The sequence below is a fragment of the Callospermophilus lateralis genome, chromosome 7 (assembly GCF_048772815.1).
Source record: "Callospermophilus lateralis isolate mCalLat2 chromosome 7, mCalLat2.hap1, whole genome shotgun sequence".
Classification (NCBI taxonomy): domain Eukaryota; kingdom Metazoa; phylum Chordata; class Mammalia; order Rodentia; family Sciuridae; genus Callospermophilus; species Callospermophilus lateralis.
Window position 1 is genome coordinate 97,735,888 of NC_135311.1, and position 17,915 is coordinate 97,753,802.

A 17,915-nucleotide genomic window follows, 5' to 3' on the forward strand; every position below is an offset into this window, starting at 1 on the left:
CTTATCACCACAAAAATAAATAAATAAATAAATAAATAAATAAATAAACTAGAAAACTATTGTGTCAAACTACAATTAAAAAAAGAAACTAAACTAAACTAAGGCAGAAAAGCTATGGAAAGGGAATAAAGAATAAATAGAACAAATAGGAAACTTAAAACAGCAAGGTGGTGTATTTGAACAAAATCATATCAATAATTATATTGAACAAATATAATTAAACACCCCAATTAAAAGATAGAGACTATTAGTCCTTGGTTTGTTATTTAAACTAATTAAGTACTGCCTATAAGACCCCTACTTTAAATACAAGGACACATACAAAAACAGGTCAAAAGAAAATGTACAGAAAAAGATATACCATAAAACAGCAATGAAAATAAAATCAAAGTAGGTAAACCAACATCAAATGAAGTAGGTTTTAGAGTAAAACTGTTACTAATGACAATGACTACATAGATTTCAGAGCAAAGAATATTATCAAGAATTGCAAAACAATAAAGGGAATGTTATACCAAGAGGACCAAACAGTTCAATTTATGGGCCTATTAACAGAGCATCAGAATACATAAAGCAAAATCTGATAGGAATGCAAGGAGAAATGTATAAATTCATAAGTATCGTGAAATATAATAATTTATAATAAATTGACAGAGAAAATATAGAAAATCAACAAGGATATAATAGTCAATAGTAGTCAGTCAAACTGGACAATCTGAGAGGTAAAAATGTACTCTACCCAAACTGAGCAGAATACACATCCTTATCAACATCCTTATCAAATGTACATAGAACATTTCCTAAGACAGAATACATTCAGTCACAAAATACTTCTCAAAAAATCAAAAGGATTCAAATTATACAAAGGATGTTCTGTAACCACATGGAATTAAATCGTACATCAATAACAGGAAAATATATGGAAGATTTTCAAACATCTGGAAACTGATTAGAATACTTCTAAATGACCCAGGGATCAAAGAAGAAAATTTTTAAGTTATTTTAGCTGAACAAAAATGAAAAGTTGTGGGGTGCAAATAAAGAAAGAAATTTATAGTATCAAATGCATGAATTAAAAAAGAAGCCGGGAACAGAGGCAAACACCTGTAATCCCAGCAGCCGGGGAGGCTGAGGCAGGAGGATTGTGAGTTCAAAGCCAGCCTCAGCAACCTAGCGAGGCCCTAAGCAACTAGAGAGATCCTGTCTCAAAATACAAAAAAGGGATGAGGATATGGCTCAGTGGTTAAGTGACCCTGGGTTCAATTCCCAGTACAAAAAAAAAGAGAGAGAGAGAGAGAGAGAGAGAGAGAGAGAGAGAGAGAAGTCTCAAATCAATGAACTAAGCTTCCCCCTTATGAAACGAGAATCAGATAATCAGAACAGCAATACACAAACAAGAATTTCAACAAAAATAAATAAATAAAAAGAAAAAAATTGGAAATGAAGAATGTAACAGAAAACATCAACAGCAGATTCGATGAAGAAGAAATTGTCTGTGAACCCAAAGACAGATTATTTGTAATTATAGAGTCATCAAGGAAAAAAAATTTAATGAAAAAGGAGAAAACTTTCAGGATTTGTGGAACACACTCCAGATAAGTAATATATAGATTATAGAAGTTTCAGAAAGAGAACAAAGTGCAGAGAGAATTCTGCTTGAAGGAAACAATGGCTGAAACTTTATCAAATCTTGGGAGAAATCTGAACATTCAGATATATGAGTCTCAAAGGGTCACAATGACCTTTTACTTATTCAAATCAAAGAAGCCTTCCCATAGACACATAATCAGATTATCAATAATCAAAAACAAAGAGAAAATTCTGAAAGTAGCATGAGAAAAGAAACTTCTCACACAAAAATGAAATTCTGTTAGAATATCAGTGAATTTCTCAGCAGAAAACTGTGTAGATCAACAAAGAGCAGAATGACATATCCAAAGTGCTAAAGAAAAAAATACTGCCAGCAAGATGGACTTAAGAAGTAAAGATCAGGCCTCAAACTATAAAATTACTAGAATGAAACATAGGCCAAATATTCAGCAAAAGAAATAACCCACAAAATGAAACGGGGATGTGAGAAAAATACTTGCAAAAAGTCAAAAGATAACAAGCATTAGTGAGGATGTGGAGAAAAGAAAAACCATATAATCTCTCTATCTACACTGCAGTTGGGAAGGTAAATTCATACAGCTATTATGGAAAACAGTATGGAGGTTTCTCAAAAATCCAAAGTAAAACCACAAAATGATCTAGCCATCTCACTTCTGAATAGACATCCTAAAGAAATATAATCAAAATCTGGAAGGATATTTGCACTTCCATGTTCAATACAGCATTATCCACAATAGTCAAAATATATAAATAGCTTTAATGTCCACAGATAGATGAATAAAGAAAATGTGGTACATGCATACAATAAAATATTACTCCATTTTTTAAAAAATAAATCTGCTATGTGCAATAATATGGATGAACCAGAATATTATTTTAAGTGAAATAAGCAAAACAGAAAAACACAGCCAGCCTTCCAAATTGTAATCCACCAATCACAAATCAAAAATATTTGAAAAAAAAACAGTATGTGTACTAAATATAAACAGACATTAGTCATTATTCCCTAAATAATACAGTATGACAATTATTTATGTAGCATTTTCATTGCCATTAATATTTGGTACTATAAGTAATCTAGAGAAGATTTAAAGTATACAGGAGGATATGCATAGGTTACACCAATACTATGCCTTTTTATGTATGGGACTTGAGCATCTGTAGGCTTTGGTAGCTGCAGAGGCCTAAGAACCAATCTTACAGATACTAAAGGATGATATTCAATAGGACACATGATCTCTCTTCTATATGGAATATAAATATGTCCAACTCATTAAAACAAAAGGTGGAATAGGGTTACTGTGGGCTGGGATGTAGGGGAAATAAGGGTATGTTGGTTAAAGATAAATTTTCTGTTATAAGGTGAATAATTTTTGGAGATCTAGTGCACAACATGGTGCTACAGTTAATAATGATATTGTAAACTTGAAATTTGTTAAAGAATAGATCTCAAGTGTTACAATCACAAAAAGGAAGAGCTGTGTGAGATGACCATGTTAATTGGCTTGATTCTAGTAATCATTTCACAATGTACACACATATAAAATCATGTTGCATACCTTGAATATGTACCATTTTGTTTATCATATCTCAGTAAGGCCAGGGAGATAACAGATAACTTGAACTGTTGTATAACTACTAAATCAAATGATTTTATACTCAAACCAACCCTCTACAAAAAAAAAAAAAAAAAACCACTCTGGGCTCAGATGGTTTTACTAGTGAATTATACTGTAGTATCTTTGAGGAAAAATAATAGCAAATTTACTTCAACCTCTCCAGAAAACCAAAAAGGAAGAAATACTTTACAACTCATGGTGAGGTCAGAAGTACCTAAAGAACAAAACTTAGAAAATACAAGGAAAGAAAACTACAAATTGATATTTAACATTAATAAAGATGTAAAATTCTTAAAAGCTTAGCAAATAGAATCCAAGTATATATTAAAAGAATACTATGACTGATTAAAATTGGATTTATCTAAAAAATTCAGGGTTAGTTAAACATTTAAAAAATAAATGAATGCAATTCACCATAAAAAGTTCTCAGAATGACTTGGAATGGAACCACCATTTGACCTAGCTATCCCACTCCTCGCCCAAAGGATTTAAAATTAACGTACTATAATAATGCAGCCACATCAATGTTCATAGCGTTCTATTCACAATAGCTAAACTGTGGAAGCAAATTAGATGCCCTTCAATAGATGAATGGATAAAGAAACTGTGAGATATATATATATATATATATATATATATACACATACATACACACACACACACACACACAATGAAATATTACTCAGCATTAAAAGAGAATAAAATTATGGCATTTTCAGGTAAATGGATGGAGTTGGAGAATACCATGCTAAGCAAAGTAAGCCAATCCCAAAAACCAAAGGTTGAATGTTCTCTCTGATAAGTGGATGCTGATCCAGGGGTGGACGGGGGAGACATAGGAAAAATGGAGGAACTTTGATTGGGCAAAGGGGAGAGAGGGATCAGGGGTGCATGGGGGGCAGGAAAGATGGTGGAATGAGATGGACATCATTAACCTAGGTACATGTATGACTGCACATGTCGTGTGACACTACATCGGGTACAACCAGAGAAATGAAAAGTTGGACTGCAATTGTGTACAATGAATCAAAATGCATTCTGCTGTCATATATGCCTAATTAAAATAAATAAACTAATAAAAAAAATAGAATGAAACTTCCTAAAACTGATAAAGAACTACCAAGAACATATAACTAATATCATACAAAAAAAACTTAAAGACAAAAAAAATGAATGCCTCTCCCTAAAATAAGGGACAAGAATAAATGTCTGCTTTCATCATTTCAATGCAAAGCAGAGGTCCCAGCTTGAGCACATAGCAAGAAATAAATAAATAAATAAATAAATAAAAGCACCCCCACTGGAAGGAAGTAACACTGTTTTTATTTACAGATGACACAACTGCCAACAGAGAAAATCTGATGGTATTTATAAAAGAGCTTTTGGAACTAATAAGTAGATTCACAAGATTACAGGATACATGATCAATACACAAGTAACAACAGACAACTGGAAATTGAAATTTTAAAAGACAATATAGTTTACAGTAGCGTTAAAAAATATGAAATACCTACAGATAATCTAACAAAGATGTGCATATTCAGCAAAGGAAATGCCAGAGTGCTATGAAACTTTGTCAAGAGAAATTAAGGAAGACTTAAAGAAATAAACAGATACACTGTGTCCATGGGTCTGAAGACTCAATATTTAAGATAAATTCCACCTCATATTAAATATAAGTTCAATCAAATTTCAATTAAAATATAAACAGGCTTTTATTATGAGCGTTTTTTAAAATAAAAGAACCTAGAATAACCACATAAACTTAAAAAAATAAGTTAAAGAATTTACTGAATAATTTTAATACTTACTACAAAGCTATATCCATGAAGACTATGTGGTATTACATTATAATAGACAGAGATCAATGGAACCAAAGAAAATATGCAGAAATAAGCCTGTATTAATATATATGTATATATATATATGCATATGTGTGAATATATATATATATATATATATATATATATATGCTAAATTGATCTTTGAACAAAAATGCAAAGACAATTGAATGTAAAAAGGTAGGCATTTGAGAAGTGATGATGGCATAATTGATATCCATGTGCAAAACACTTCATTCCATATTTAATGCCAATCAGAAAAATTAACTTAAAATGAATCACAGATTTAACATAAAACCAAAAACAGAAGAAAATAACTGAAACCTCAGATTAGGCAAACATTTCTTATATATAACACCAAAAAGCATGATCCATACGAAATTAAACTGATAAAACTTCACCAAAATTCCAAATTGATAAATTAGACTTCATACCAATTAAAAACTCTGCTCCCATGGTATGCTGATACATGCCTGGTAACCCCAGAAGAGTTTACTTGGGAGGCTGAGGCAGGAGGATTGCAAGTTCCAGGCCAGCCTCAGCAACTTATCAAGGCCCTAAGAAACTTAGTAGACCCTGTCTCAAAAAAATTAAAAGGGGGTCTGGGGATGTGGCTCAGTGGTTAAGCACCCTGGGTTCAATTTCTGATTTAAAATTAAAAAAAAAAAAAAACGTCTGCGCTCAAAAAAGACACTGTTATAAGAATGCAAAGATAAGCATCAAAAAGGAAGAAATTATTTGCAAATCATATACATGATAAAGAACTTAAAATAATAATACATAAAGACCTACAAAAACTCAATTAAAAGAAAACATCTCATTTTTAATATGATTTAATATAAACCTAATCCAAAAATTATATGGAAAGGGATAACAAAGGGCAAAAGAAATATTTGGGAGTATTAGATATGTTCTTTAGCTTGATTGTGATGATGGTCTCATAGATATATACCTATGATAAAACTTCTCAAATTAGATACTTTTTGTGATTGTATGTTAATTATTCCTCAATAAAGCTGTTACAAAATATAATTGAGAATGTCTTCTCTCTTGCTGGTGGTACCTTGACTAATACAATCCTTCTTCATCTTTTAAATTCAATCAGACATTAATTCCCAAACTTTCTGATTTCCTAACCTTTCTCCATTCCCATAACTCATACCCTAATACATCTCTTACCTGTACTACAGTATCCTTTCTCCAGTCTTCACCACTATAATTCATTCTCTATCCTGCAGCCAGAACTAACTTTCTAAAACATAAATCTGAGTGTGTCACTGATTGTCCTGAAAATATATTTCAAACTCCCTTAAGATGATTCATCAGATCTTTCCTAATCTGACCCTTGAGCCCTCCAAGAGTTCCTACTTCACCCTTTCCTGCCCAACTGTACTAATCAACTCTGTGCCATACTGGATTAAAGCTTGAAAGCAGAAACTGAATTTTATTTATCTTTACTTCCCCAGAGCACGCTACAGTGCCAGGTCCAGAATTTGTGCCACAAGAGGAGGGAACACATGAAAGACTTAAATTGAATAAGTTCCTCTAATATCTAGGTTAATGCTGGTGTCCTTTATTATAAAAAGGTGGGCAGGTGAGTGGTTAGGGATCTCTTTTGTTAAATTCTAGCAAAGTAATGATTTCAAATCCCTTGGGGGGAGGGGTTAGAACTCCTCTGACAGGGAGTTTAAGGGCAAGACCCGTTACTGCAAATTGTTTTTAAAAATCAGCTGTTAATTCAGTGTGATTTAAATTAAGTAAAAGGTTAGGGAAAGGGAACCAAATTCCAGGAAAAACACAAGGCCCACAGCAAAATTAACACAGCTTGGAAGTAGGCCGGGTCTCCTCCCAGTAAATTTCTTAACTTTATCCAGAAACACACAGCGCCCCACCCTCTAGCTTATTCCTTCTCCCAATACACATTTTGACTTCCACTCCATCCAGGGAGGCTCCCAACCACCTCCCCCTCAAAATCAATCTTCAAGTCATTCTCACTCTCACTGTTCTGTCCCTCAAACCCTCCTCCTTCTGAGCCTCCAAATAGGGTGCTCTCTTCAGCTAGGCCCTCCAAAACCCGGGCCAGTGGCCTTCAGGTCAAGAACTAGGCATGAAGACCACATCAACAAGAGACTTCCAAAAGGCAGAAAGCAGCAGTCATCTGACTGGAAGACTCTGCTAACATCTTTAAGAAGAACTCGGGACATAATACTTAGTGGATCATAGGAAAAAGGAGAAAAGCAAGCAAAAAACAAAACAAAGCAAAACCTCCCATTTAAATCCATCCACAAACTAAGAGAAGACGTTTCTTCTTTCTTACTGATTTGCAATTCAAAAGCACAATCACTTCAAGCCTTCCAAACTCACACTTTAAAACTTAACCTAAGATGACTGGCCTATCATATCTTGGTCATGACTGACCCTTTCATTTAGGGAAGAAATGAGTGTGAAAACCTAAGAAGTGCTTTCATGGAAAAGAGCCAATGAATGGGGAAATTCACTATTATGCATAATGCTGTTCCTTAAACAGAAGGAAATTAATGAAAATGAAAAGGTTCCCCCTAGGCCTTTCCTACCCAGATCTGTACCCAACATCATTATCCTACCTAAAACTAAATACACCTCAAACAGTCTCACAAGCAGCTGGAAGCTCCCAAGCTACAAACAGCAATGGCTTTAAAAATTCCTAGGTGGCCAGACCTGAGTTAAGAAAATTCCAAAAACCCTAAAACTGGAGGTGGTAGGGGAAAGAGAGTAACTGCACACGGTTCACTGGACAGTGATCAGAGAGGAAGGACCTTGGGTTCCTGGCATCTCCAGGGTAGCCTCGGTGATGCAGTTAAGGCCGACCCTTCCCCTGAGTGGCCAGACGCCTCATTCAGGAGAGGACACAAGGAATTCTACAGCGTCTTTGAGAGCCAATGGTCTGGATGGGATGAGCCTTAGGTGGCCGGAAGAGGTGGACAAAGGAGGCAAGCACCATGGGATGTACAGGGGGGAAGCACCCACCCGGTGCACTGACAGGTTGGGGAACCGTCTTCCTGGACGCGCGCGCTGACAGCCTGCGCGCTTGCAAAAGCCCCTGGTGCCCACGTGGAACTGAGGAGGGGAGGGTCACTTACTTGTCCAATCTGAAATTACATTCTACCTAGTGGGGCCTGCGCACTGCCGCGCCGAGCAGCACCGAACTCTGCCAGGGCTGTCCCCGCACGGGCTGCAGCCCCGCCCCGCGCCGGCTCCGGCCCCGCCCCTGCCCCCGCCCGACGCGGCCCCTGTAAGACGCACCCCCATTGGCCTTTTGAATCTTGCCTGGGATTGGTCAGCGTCTGCCGGCCCCGCCTCCCAGCCCCTGGGCTTGACTCGCAGGGCTAACCCAGCCCAGCAGCCAGACTGTGAGAGCGCCGCAGCCTAGTCCTGACTCTTCTAGCCTTCCCTTGGTTTAAAGGCACCAAGAGGCCCTGGGTCAGCTCGGGCTGCCAGCGTCTCTGTCTGGGAGTTCCTCTCGCGGAATGCACCCAGGCAAACTCTCCGCAGCCGGTGATGGGTGTGTCAAATGTGTTTCCTTAAAACTCAGCTCCTTAGGAGCCCAGGACCTTGATGGAGCACCAGGTCTATTGTGTAGGCTGGTGTAAATAATAGTGTAAATGACTGAATGCTTACAATTCTTCAATGCTGACTTTGTGTCAGCTCTTGTTCTTGATGCTTTAGAGGAATTTACTCATCTTATCCTGGGGCTCACCCTCTGAAGTAGGGATGACATTCTGTGAATCTAAAAGATGGATGGGTCCCTACTTTTGAAGGACTTACAGTCTGGAGGATACCAGACACATCGACCTTATTTAATACTCACACACCTTACTTTTCCAGTAAGTGACATGGCTAAGGCCAAGAGATTAGCTCACTATCTTTGCATTTCATTTCTTTTAGATATTTTGGTTTGGGATCATTTTCTTTATTTCCTACCATGATTGTTCACCTTTCATTTCCAACAGCTATCCAAAGAACTAGATGGAGACTCCGGGATCTGCTACTCAGCACGGTTCGATTTGTGTGTACTATCAGAATAATATTAAAAGTTTGTCGTCTTATCTCTCCAAAGCATTGTGGAGAACAAATGAATAATAGGTATGAAAAGACTTTGCACGTGTTTGATGCTGAATATAAGATATGCTTCCAGCTCTTCCTTAGTATGTCCCAAGAATGGAATGTGCTGGTTGCCTCCTGATCCATGGCAGGGGATCTCATCTTGGATAGACTTGAATCAGCACAGATTTACTGTCTGACCTCTATGGATAGCTCTGTTTTTAGGCCTTTATGTATCTGAATTTTTAGTTGTTTCCTCTCATTATCATACTATCAATACCAACAAAAGCATAATTGCTGGGCTCTAGCGATCATTGTGGACCATGAAAGGACTTCAGGAATAAAAGCCACACATGACAACCAGATGAGAGGACTTGGGTTCCTAATGCCATGCAGCACCAAACCAGACCAATACCCAACTGCCCATTTCCAGACCTCTGCATCAAAGAAATAATTATTTTTCCTGTGTAAGACACTTTTATATTGTGTTTTCTATCATGTAGGACCAAACCTATGCATAACTGATTTATGTTCCTTGCCTCTTCTAACTCTTACAGCAACCTTATAAAGTGATACTTGCAGAAACAAGCCCAGGAAGTATAAATAACCTGCTCAAGATCATCCAGCTAAGTGGCCAAGGTGAAATTCTAACTTGGGTCTAAAGCCAGTTCACATTTTATTTATGATAGACTGTCTATTCAGAATGAATGAATGGGAATCAATCTAGCAAAAAGGTGAAGGACCTCTACAGTGAAAATTATAGACCATTAAAGAAAGAAATTAAAGAAGACCTCAGAAGATGGAAAACTTCCCATCCTCCTGGATAAGCAGAATTAATATTGTCAAAATGGCCATACTACCAAAAGTATTATACAGAATTAATGCAATTCCTATCGAAATCCCAATGACACTCTTCAAAGAACTAGAAAAAGCAATCATGAAATCCATTTGGAAAAATAAACAACCCAGAATAGTCAAAGACATCCTTAACAAGAAGAGTGAAGCAGGAGGCATCACAAGACCATACCTTAAACTATACTACAGATTAGCTATTGTTAATTGTGCTGCTATAAACATTGATGTGGCTGTGTCCCTGTAGTATGCTGTTTTTAAGTCCTTTGGGAATAGATTGAGGAGAGGGGTAGCTGGGTCAAATGGTGGTTCCTTTCCCAACTTTCCAAGAAATCTCCATACTGCTTTCCATATTGCCTGCACCAATTTGCAGTCCCACCAGCAGTGTCTGAGTGTACCTTTTCCCCCATGTGGTCACCAACACTTATTGTTGTTTGTATGCATAATAGCTGCCATTCTGACTGGAGTAAGATGAAATCTTAGAGTGTTTTTGATTTACATTTATCTAATTGTTAGTGATGATGAACATTTTTTCATGTGTTTATTGATTGATTGTACATCATCTTCTAAGAAGTGTCTCTTCAGGTCCTTGTTGTTTTGGTGTTTAGCTTTTTGAGTTCTTTATATACCCTAGAGATTAGTGCTCTATCTGATGTGAGGGGTAAAGATTTGCTCCCAAGATATAGGCCTTCTATTCACCCACAGATTGTTTCTTTTGCTGAGAAGAAACTTTCTAGTTTGAATCCATCCCATTTGTTGATTCTTGATTTTAATTCTTGTGCCACAGGAGTCTTATTAAGGAAGTTGGGGCCTAATCCCACATGATGGAGATTAGGGCCTACTTTTTCTTCTATTAGACGCAGGGTCTCTGGTTATATTCCTAAGTTCTTGATCCATTTTGAGTTGAGTTACTTAGATGCCCTTCAATAAATGAATGGATTTTTTAAAATGTGGCATATATACTCGGCAATAAAAGAGAATAAAATCATGGCATTTCAAATCAAAACCACCCTAAGATACCATCTCACTCCAGTAAGATTGGCAGCCATTAGGAAGTCAAACAACAATAAGTGCTGGTGAGGATGTGGGGAAAAGGGTACACTTGTACATTGCTGGTGGGACTGCAAATTGGTGCGGCCAATATGGAAAGCAGTATGGAGATTCCTGGGAAAGCTGGGAATGGAACCACCATTTGACCCAGCTATCGCCCTCCTCGAACTATTCCCTGAGGACCTTAAAAGAGCATACTATAGGGATACTGCCACATCAATGATCATAGCAGCACAATTCACAATAGCTAGACTGTGGAACCAACCTAGATGCCCTTCAGTAGATGAATGGATAAAAAAAATGTGGCATCTATACACAATGGAGTATTATGCAGCACTAAAAAATGACAAAATCATGGAATTTGCAGGGAAATGGATGGCATTAGAGCAGATTATGCTAAATGAAGCTAGCCGATCTTTAAAAAACAAATGCCAAATGTCTTCTTTGATTTAAGGAGAGCAACTAAGAACTGAACAGGGGGAAAGAGCATGAGGAAAAGATTAACATTAAACTGAGACGAGTGATGGGAGGGAAAGGGAGAGAGAAGGGAAATTGCATGGAAACGGAAGGAAACCCTCATCGTTATACGAAATCACATATATGAGGTTGTGAGGGGAAAGGGGGGGAAGGGAGAGAACGGAACAACAGATGAGGTAGAGAGGGAAGATGGGAGGGGAGGGGAGGGGGGATAGTAGGGGATAGGAAAGACAGCAGAATACAACAGTCACTAATATGGCATTATGTAAACATTGTGAATGTGTAACTGATGTGATTCTGCAATTTGTATTTGGGGTAAAAATGGAAATGCATAACTCACTTGAATCAAATGTATGAAAGATGAAAAAAATAAAAATAAAAAAAAAATCATGGCATTTGCAGGTAAATGGATGGAGTTGGAGAATATCATGCTAAGTGAAGTTAGCCAATCCCAAAAAACCAAATGTCAAATGTTTTCTCTGATATAAGGAGGCTGATTCATAGAGGGGTAGGGAGAGGGAACATAGAGGAATAGATGAACTCTAGATAAAGAAGAGGGTTTGGAGAGAAGGGGAGGAGGCATGGGGATATTAATGATGGTGGAATGTGATGATCATTATTATCCAAAGTTCAGGTATGAAGACACAAATTGGTGTGAATATACTATGTATACAACCAGAGATATGAAAAATTGTGCTGTATATGTATAATATGAATTGTAATGCATTCCACTGTCATATATAAATAAAAATTAAAAAAAAATAACTATACTACAGAGCCATAGTGACAAAAAACGACATGGTATTGGCACCAAAACAAACATGTAGACCAATGATACAGAATAGAAGCCATAGACAAACACACATAAATACAGTTATCTCATGCTAGACAGAGGCACCAAAAACATTCACTGGAAAAAAGATAGCCTATTCAACAAATGGTTCTGGGAAAATTGAAAATCCACTTGTAACAAAATGAAATAAACCTCTATCTCTCACCCTGCCCAAAACTCAACTCAAAGTGGATCAAAGACTTAAGCACTAGGCCAGAGACTGTGCGCATAACAAAAGAAAAAGTAGGCCCAACTTCACCATGTTGGCCTAGTATTTGGTTACTCCTGAAGCACAAGAAGTAAGATCAAGGATCAATAACTGGGATGGATTCAAACAAAGAAGCTTCTTCTCAACAAAGGAAACAATCAATAACATGAAGAGAGAGCCTACAGAATGGGAGAAAATCTTTACCACATTCAACTCAGATAGGGCATTAATCTCTAAGATATATAAAGAACTCAAAAAACTTAACACACACACACACACACAAATAACTCAGAGAATAAATGGGCTAAGGAACTGAACAGACACTTCACAAAAGAAGAAATACAATCAATCAACAAATATACGAACAAATGTTCAACTTCTCTAGCAATTAGAGAAATGCAAATCAAAACTACTCTAAGATTTCGTCTCACTCCTGTTAGAATGGCAATTATGAAGAATACAAACAACAATAAATGTTGAGAAGGTTGTGGGAAAAGGCAAACTCACACATTGTTGGTGGAAATGCAAATTGGTGCTACCATTATGGAAAGAAGTATGGAGATTCCTCAGAAAACTTGGAATAGAACCACCATTTGACCCAGCTATCCCATTCCTCAGTTTATAACCAAAGGACTTAAAATCAGCAACTACAATGATGCAGCCACATCAATGTTTATAACAGTTCAACTCACAATAGCTCAACTATGGAACCAACATAGGTATCCTTCAACAGTTGAATGGATAAAGAAAATTTGGTATATACACACAATCTAATATTACTCGGCTTTAAAGAAGAATGAAATTATGGCATTTGCTGGTAAATGGATGGATCTGGAGAATATATTGCTAAGTGAAACAAGCTAATCCAGAAAACCAAATGCCAAATGTTTTCTCTGATAAGCAGATGCTAATTACAATGGGTGTGGGGGAGGTGCTATGGAAGAATAGAGTTACTTTGGATTAGGTAGAGGGAAGTGAAGGGAGGGAGTGGGAATGAGGGTAGGAAGGATAGTAGAATGAATCAGGCATTATTACTCTATGCATATATATGACTACAGGACTAGTGTGATTCTACATCATGTATAGTCAGAAGAATGAGAAATTATACTTCATTTATGTAAAAAAAATGAATCAATCAATTTTTTCCAGTTACGTCTATTCCATTCACCTACCCCAGCAGGTGGCAAACTTTCTGTAAAGGACCAGATAGATAGTAAATATTTTAGACTTTGTGAGCCAGTTTCCATTGCACTTACTCAACTCTACATTGTAGTATAAAAGCAGCCATAGAAAATAATGAATAGGAAAAACCAAGTTTCAATAAAGCTTTATTTACAAAAGCAGGCAATGGACTGATGTGACATATGGACCTTAGTCTACCAGTCCTGGATTATTCTGTTCTAATATTTCAACAAAAAAGTGCACTGGGAACACATTTCAGAAAGTGGCGCTATTGTGACATCGCAGGCACACTCACACTGTTGCCTAACATAAAGGTGAATGACAGTGCAAAGAAATACCTAGCAGATATTCATGAGATCTGAGCTGTGAGCTCATGTCTGCCACTGCTATGATTTGAATGTCCCCCAAAAGCATATTTTTGAAACTTAATACCCAATGCAACAATGTTGGTAGGTAGGACCTATTTACTAAGTAGGCCATGAGAATTCTGCCCTCAGGAATAAATTAATGTTGTAGACTCAGTAGTGGTTTGTTATGAGGCAAGCCCTACCCTTTGTCTTCTCTCACCCTCTCCCTTTCAGCATGGGATGAAGGAGCAAGAAGCCCTTGCCAGATGTTATTGCCTTAATATTGGATGTCCCTGCCTTCAAAACAGTGAGAAATGAATTTCTGTTCATTATAAGTTACCCATTGTCCAGTACTCTAGGGCAGCACAGAAAGGAGTAAGACAGCCACTGAAATCAGATCAATATCCTGGACCACCACCTCCAATGCCCCCAGTCTCTCTCTTCATATACAATAAGAACAAATAATAATGCAAATGTTGTCCGTACTTCTCTCCTTTCCAGGGAACTAAGAAAAGATGATATATGTAATCACATTTTGAAAAGTTATAAATGCTATTCAATCATATGTACATTGTTTAATGTTAGGCTGGGCCATACATCATCCTCTGTATTCTCCAGTTCCCTGTCCTTACCCCTCTCATAAAACATAGCAGATGCCTTGTGACTTACCCTTTTTCCTCCTCCCCAAATCTACCTAAAGGGTTATTGTATTGTATTTGATTGTAAGACTTGATTATTGAAAAGTCTAGACATCACTCGGGGTCATTGTTGGGCAGCATGGGGATCATGCAGTGTCATTGTGCACTAAGCACACCATGAGTCACACCAGCAAAGCAATATGTCCGAATTAAGCAAGACAGAAGGAGTTGGGTTGTGAAAACCCGGAACCAGCTGAACTGGAGGTTTGTGTAATTTCCTTCCTGCTCATAGATGGTTCTATGAGCTACGGGATGGCTACGGGAGGCAGAGATGAGACCTGGTGCTCTCTCTAGTGACCTGTGGAAGCCAGGTGCATTCTCTGAAACCTTCTCCTATATCAGCAACCTGCCTCCTCACTGCAGAAGAGACATTGTCCCAGAGATTCTTAGAGTCATGGCAAGAAATAGGTATCAGTATTTATTTGTTTGTGCTTCACTTATTCATTCATACATTTATGTTTTCATTCAGTTAACAAAGATTTGCTGAATGCCGACTTTTCTAAGCATCAGAGAGACAGTGCTGAGATGAATAGACATTGACCCTGTTTTCACAAACAGCAGATATTAAGAATCAGTGATTCTGAGAAAATAGATTCTGTAAATACATTGATTTTTATTTCATCGATGCTGTTTTTATCACAGCTATTGTACAGATAGGGAATCTGAGGCTTAAAGAAAGTCGGTGATGGGCTTAGAGCCATACCACTAGCAAGTTTGGAGCAGATTGTAGACTGTATTCCTTGCAGGACTCCACACTACATAATACACACCCAGAGGTGAGGGCTCCCACCCTGGCACACTCTATGCCTCCCTTAGCCTGCCATGTCCTTCATTCTTCTCCTTTTGGATTTCTATTCTACCATTGTCATCAAGTTGAAGATCTACATCCTGTGTGAAGTTCTCCTTCCATTTGAGTCCTCAGAAAAATCTCTTTTCTTCTATATTCTTGCCATAATAATCAAATATTGCTCCTCTGGCACTGAACTGAGGATCTTTGTCAAGTGAATTTTCCCTTTGACATGCTTGACCCGGTAGGTAGCCTTATTCAAAGTCCTTCAGGCAGCACAAGGTCATTACAGCCAGACATGCCTTGTTTTTTTCTCCCAGTTGATTGCTCGTTTGATCTGGAGACATTTCCAAACTTATTTGAAATTTAGTTTCACCTTAAAGAAAAATAGTACTTGTCTATGGACATCGTACTTTATACATTTGTACCAATGCTAAACAAGCGGTAAGTGCTCAATACTTCTTTGACTTCTATCCAATTCCATTTCCTAGATCAGAAGCTTCTGAAGGCAAAAGTCCTGACTTCTGCTTTGTAATCTCAGCAATGAGCAGAGTGCTCTGTAATGGCAGGTAGTTAATGACTGCTACATAACTGCTGATAACCCTTATTTAGTAGGGCCCTTACTGGGTCCCTCATTACTATTCAGATTTGTTTTCTTCGATCTTTCTTTTTTTCTTTCTTCCACAATTTAGATTCCCCTCAGTTTTCCCTTAACTTGGTTCTCTGGCAGGAAGGGTGCCAATGCATGCACACACACACACACACACACACACACACCTCTCTCTCCCACCTCTCTCCTAAATCTACACTATCATACCTGGAGGAAAATAACTGAAATAGTTTACTGGAGACCAAGCAGATGATCAAGAAGGGGAAACCACTGACTAGAAGAGCCGGCTGAGCCCCCACTTTGATGACCCTGAGCTACATTTTATCACTAATTTTCACACCCTTCGTCTCTAAGGGTACCATTAGTTCATTTCCAAAATTGGGGAAATGTTTCAGCTTGCTTTATTACTTGCCCTCTGTCTACCTGCATGACTACCTTCATCTCTCCACTCAAGAAGTATATATTAAGTGCTGAGTACTTGCTAAGTACCTGAGTGCTACACTGAAATCACAGGTAAAATGCTATGGGTCCCCCAAAGCTGATGGAAACAAGACAAGGTAGAGAGTGGGAAAGGGAAAGAAAAACTGAATTAACACTTGCTAAGCTCTATACTCTGGACCTTCATGTAAGTGTCTGGGCTATCTTTCCCAACCACCCACATGAGTGGGTAGGGATTATTACTGAAGAAACAGAGACTCCCAGAGGTTGAGCAACTTGCCCAAGGTCATCTATCACAAGACACTACAAGTTAAACTGCTGAAGAGGGAGTTTCTGCTGAGCTGCTGAGGTGGGCGGCTTGTATTGGATGTGAAGGCTTCAAATGAGTGTAAATCCTGCTAATCCCACTGGCTTCAACCTGCAGCACCCGCTTCTCCTCTAGGTCTAAACTGCTCTCCCACTCCTCCCTTGGAACCATCAAAACTAGTTATTTGCCATCTGTATCCACCTCCCCCCATGCCACCTGATCACAATCCCACAACCTCTTGACCATGAGTCATTTTAATAAAAGTGCACATTATTTCATGGTGATGAGCCATGACAAGGACATTCAGCCCTAAACCCCAACATGTGTTTTTTCGTAATGAGGCAACAGGTGGCAGAAGTGAGTCCAAGACCCTGTCAGGATGACAAGGCAGTCTCTAACTGGGACTTGTGAAAAGGCATGGAGGAGAAGGTCTGCTGGGAAAGCATGCTCAATGCCTTTAAGACTGAGTCAAAGAGGAGCCTTCTGGAGCCCAAGCAGCACATGGACTTCAGATAACTGATGTCTATCATGAAACACTGTGGAATCATGTCACTTCCAAATGGCAGTCTTCAAACTGGGTTCTACAGGAAGGGGCATGCACAGCCCAAATAGACATTTGGGCCTTCCAAAATATGCCTTTCCCCTACAAAGTTGTTCTCTGCTCCAAGGCCAGATGGGGGAACCAGTGGGACTGAAATCCCATTACTACTCTGCTGGCCAGCTCTATGCCTTTGACACTCCTGCCCTACCAGAGAGGGCAACTTTCTCTAATTTGCACAAAGCATAGAATAGCATAGTATAGCTTTGTCCTTCCCACCAGCCCTATTCAAATACATAGACACATATACACAAATCCATACAAGCATACCCACAGATGCACATATATAAGCACAGGCATATACACATATTTGCACACACATGTAGGCACATATACATGTAGATACATTAGTTTTTCTGTTACTATAACAAAATACCT

The 17,915-nt window shown here is 38.1% G+C and overlaps 1 protein-coding gene and 1 long non-coding RNA gene across 5 annotated transcripts in view; one reads left to right on the top strand and one right to left on the bottom strand.

The window, feature by feature from the left end:
• Fggy (FGGY carbohydrate kinase domain containing) overlaps positions 1-8,291 on the bottom strand; it is a 399,645-nt gene extending 391,354 nt beyond the window's left edge. For 3 of the 4 annotated variants that reach the window (XR_013091912.2, XM_076862364.2, XM_076862361.2), the window contains exon 1: positions 8,191-8,291. The gene's annotated coding sequence lies outside the window, so the exon portion shown is untranslated. Of the gene's footprint in view, positions 1-8,077; positions 8,115-8,190 lie in introns of those variants that run through there. The other variant, XM_076862362.2, reaches the window with a different exon arrangement.
• Positions 8,292-8,808: 517 nt separating this feature from the next.
• LOC143403617 (uncharacterized) lies at positions 8,809-9,786 on the top strand. Its single transcript, XR_013091880.2, has 3 exons — positions 8,809-8,934; positions 9,061-9,193; positions 9,709-9,786. It is a non-coding gene; the product is annotated as an uncharacterized LOC143403617 (long non-coding RNA).
• The last annotated feature ends 8,129 nt before the right edge of the window (positions 9,787-17,915 follow it).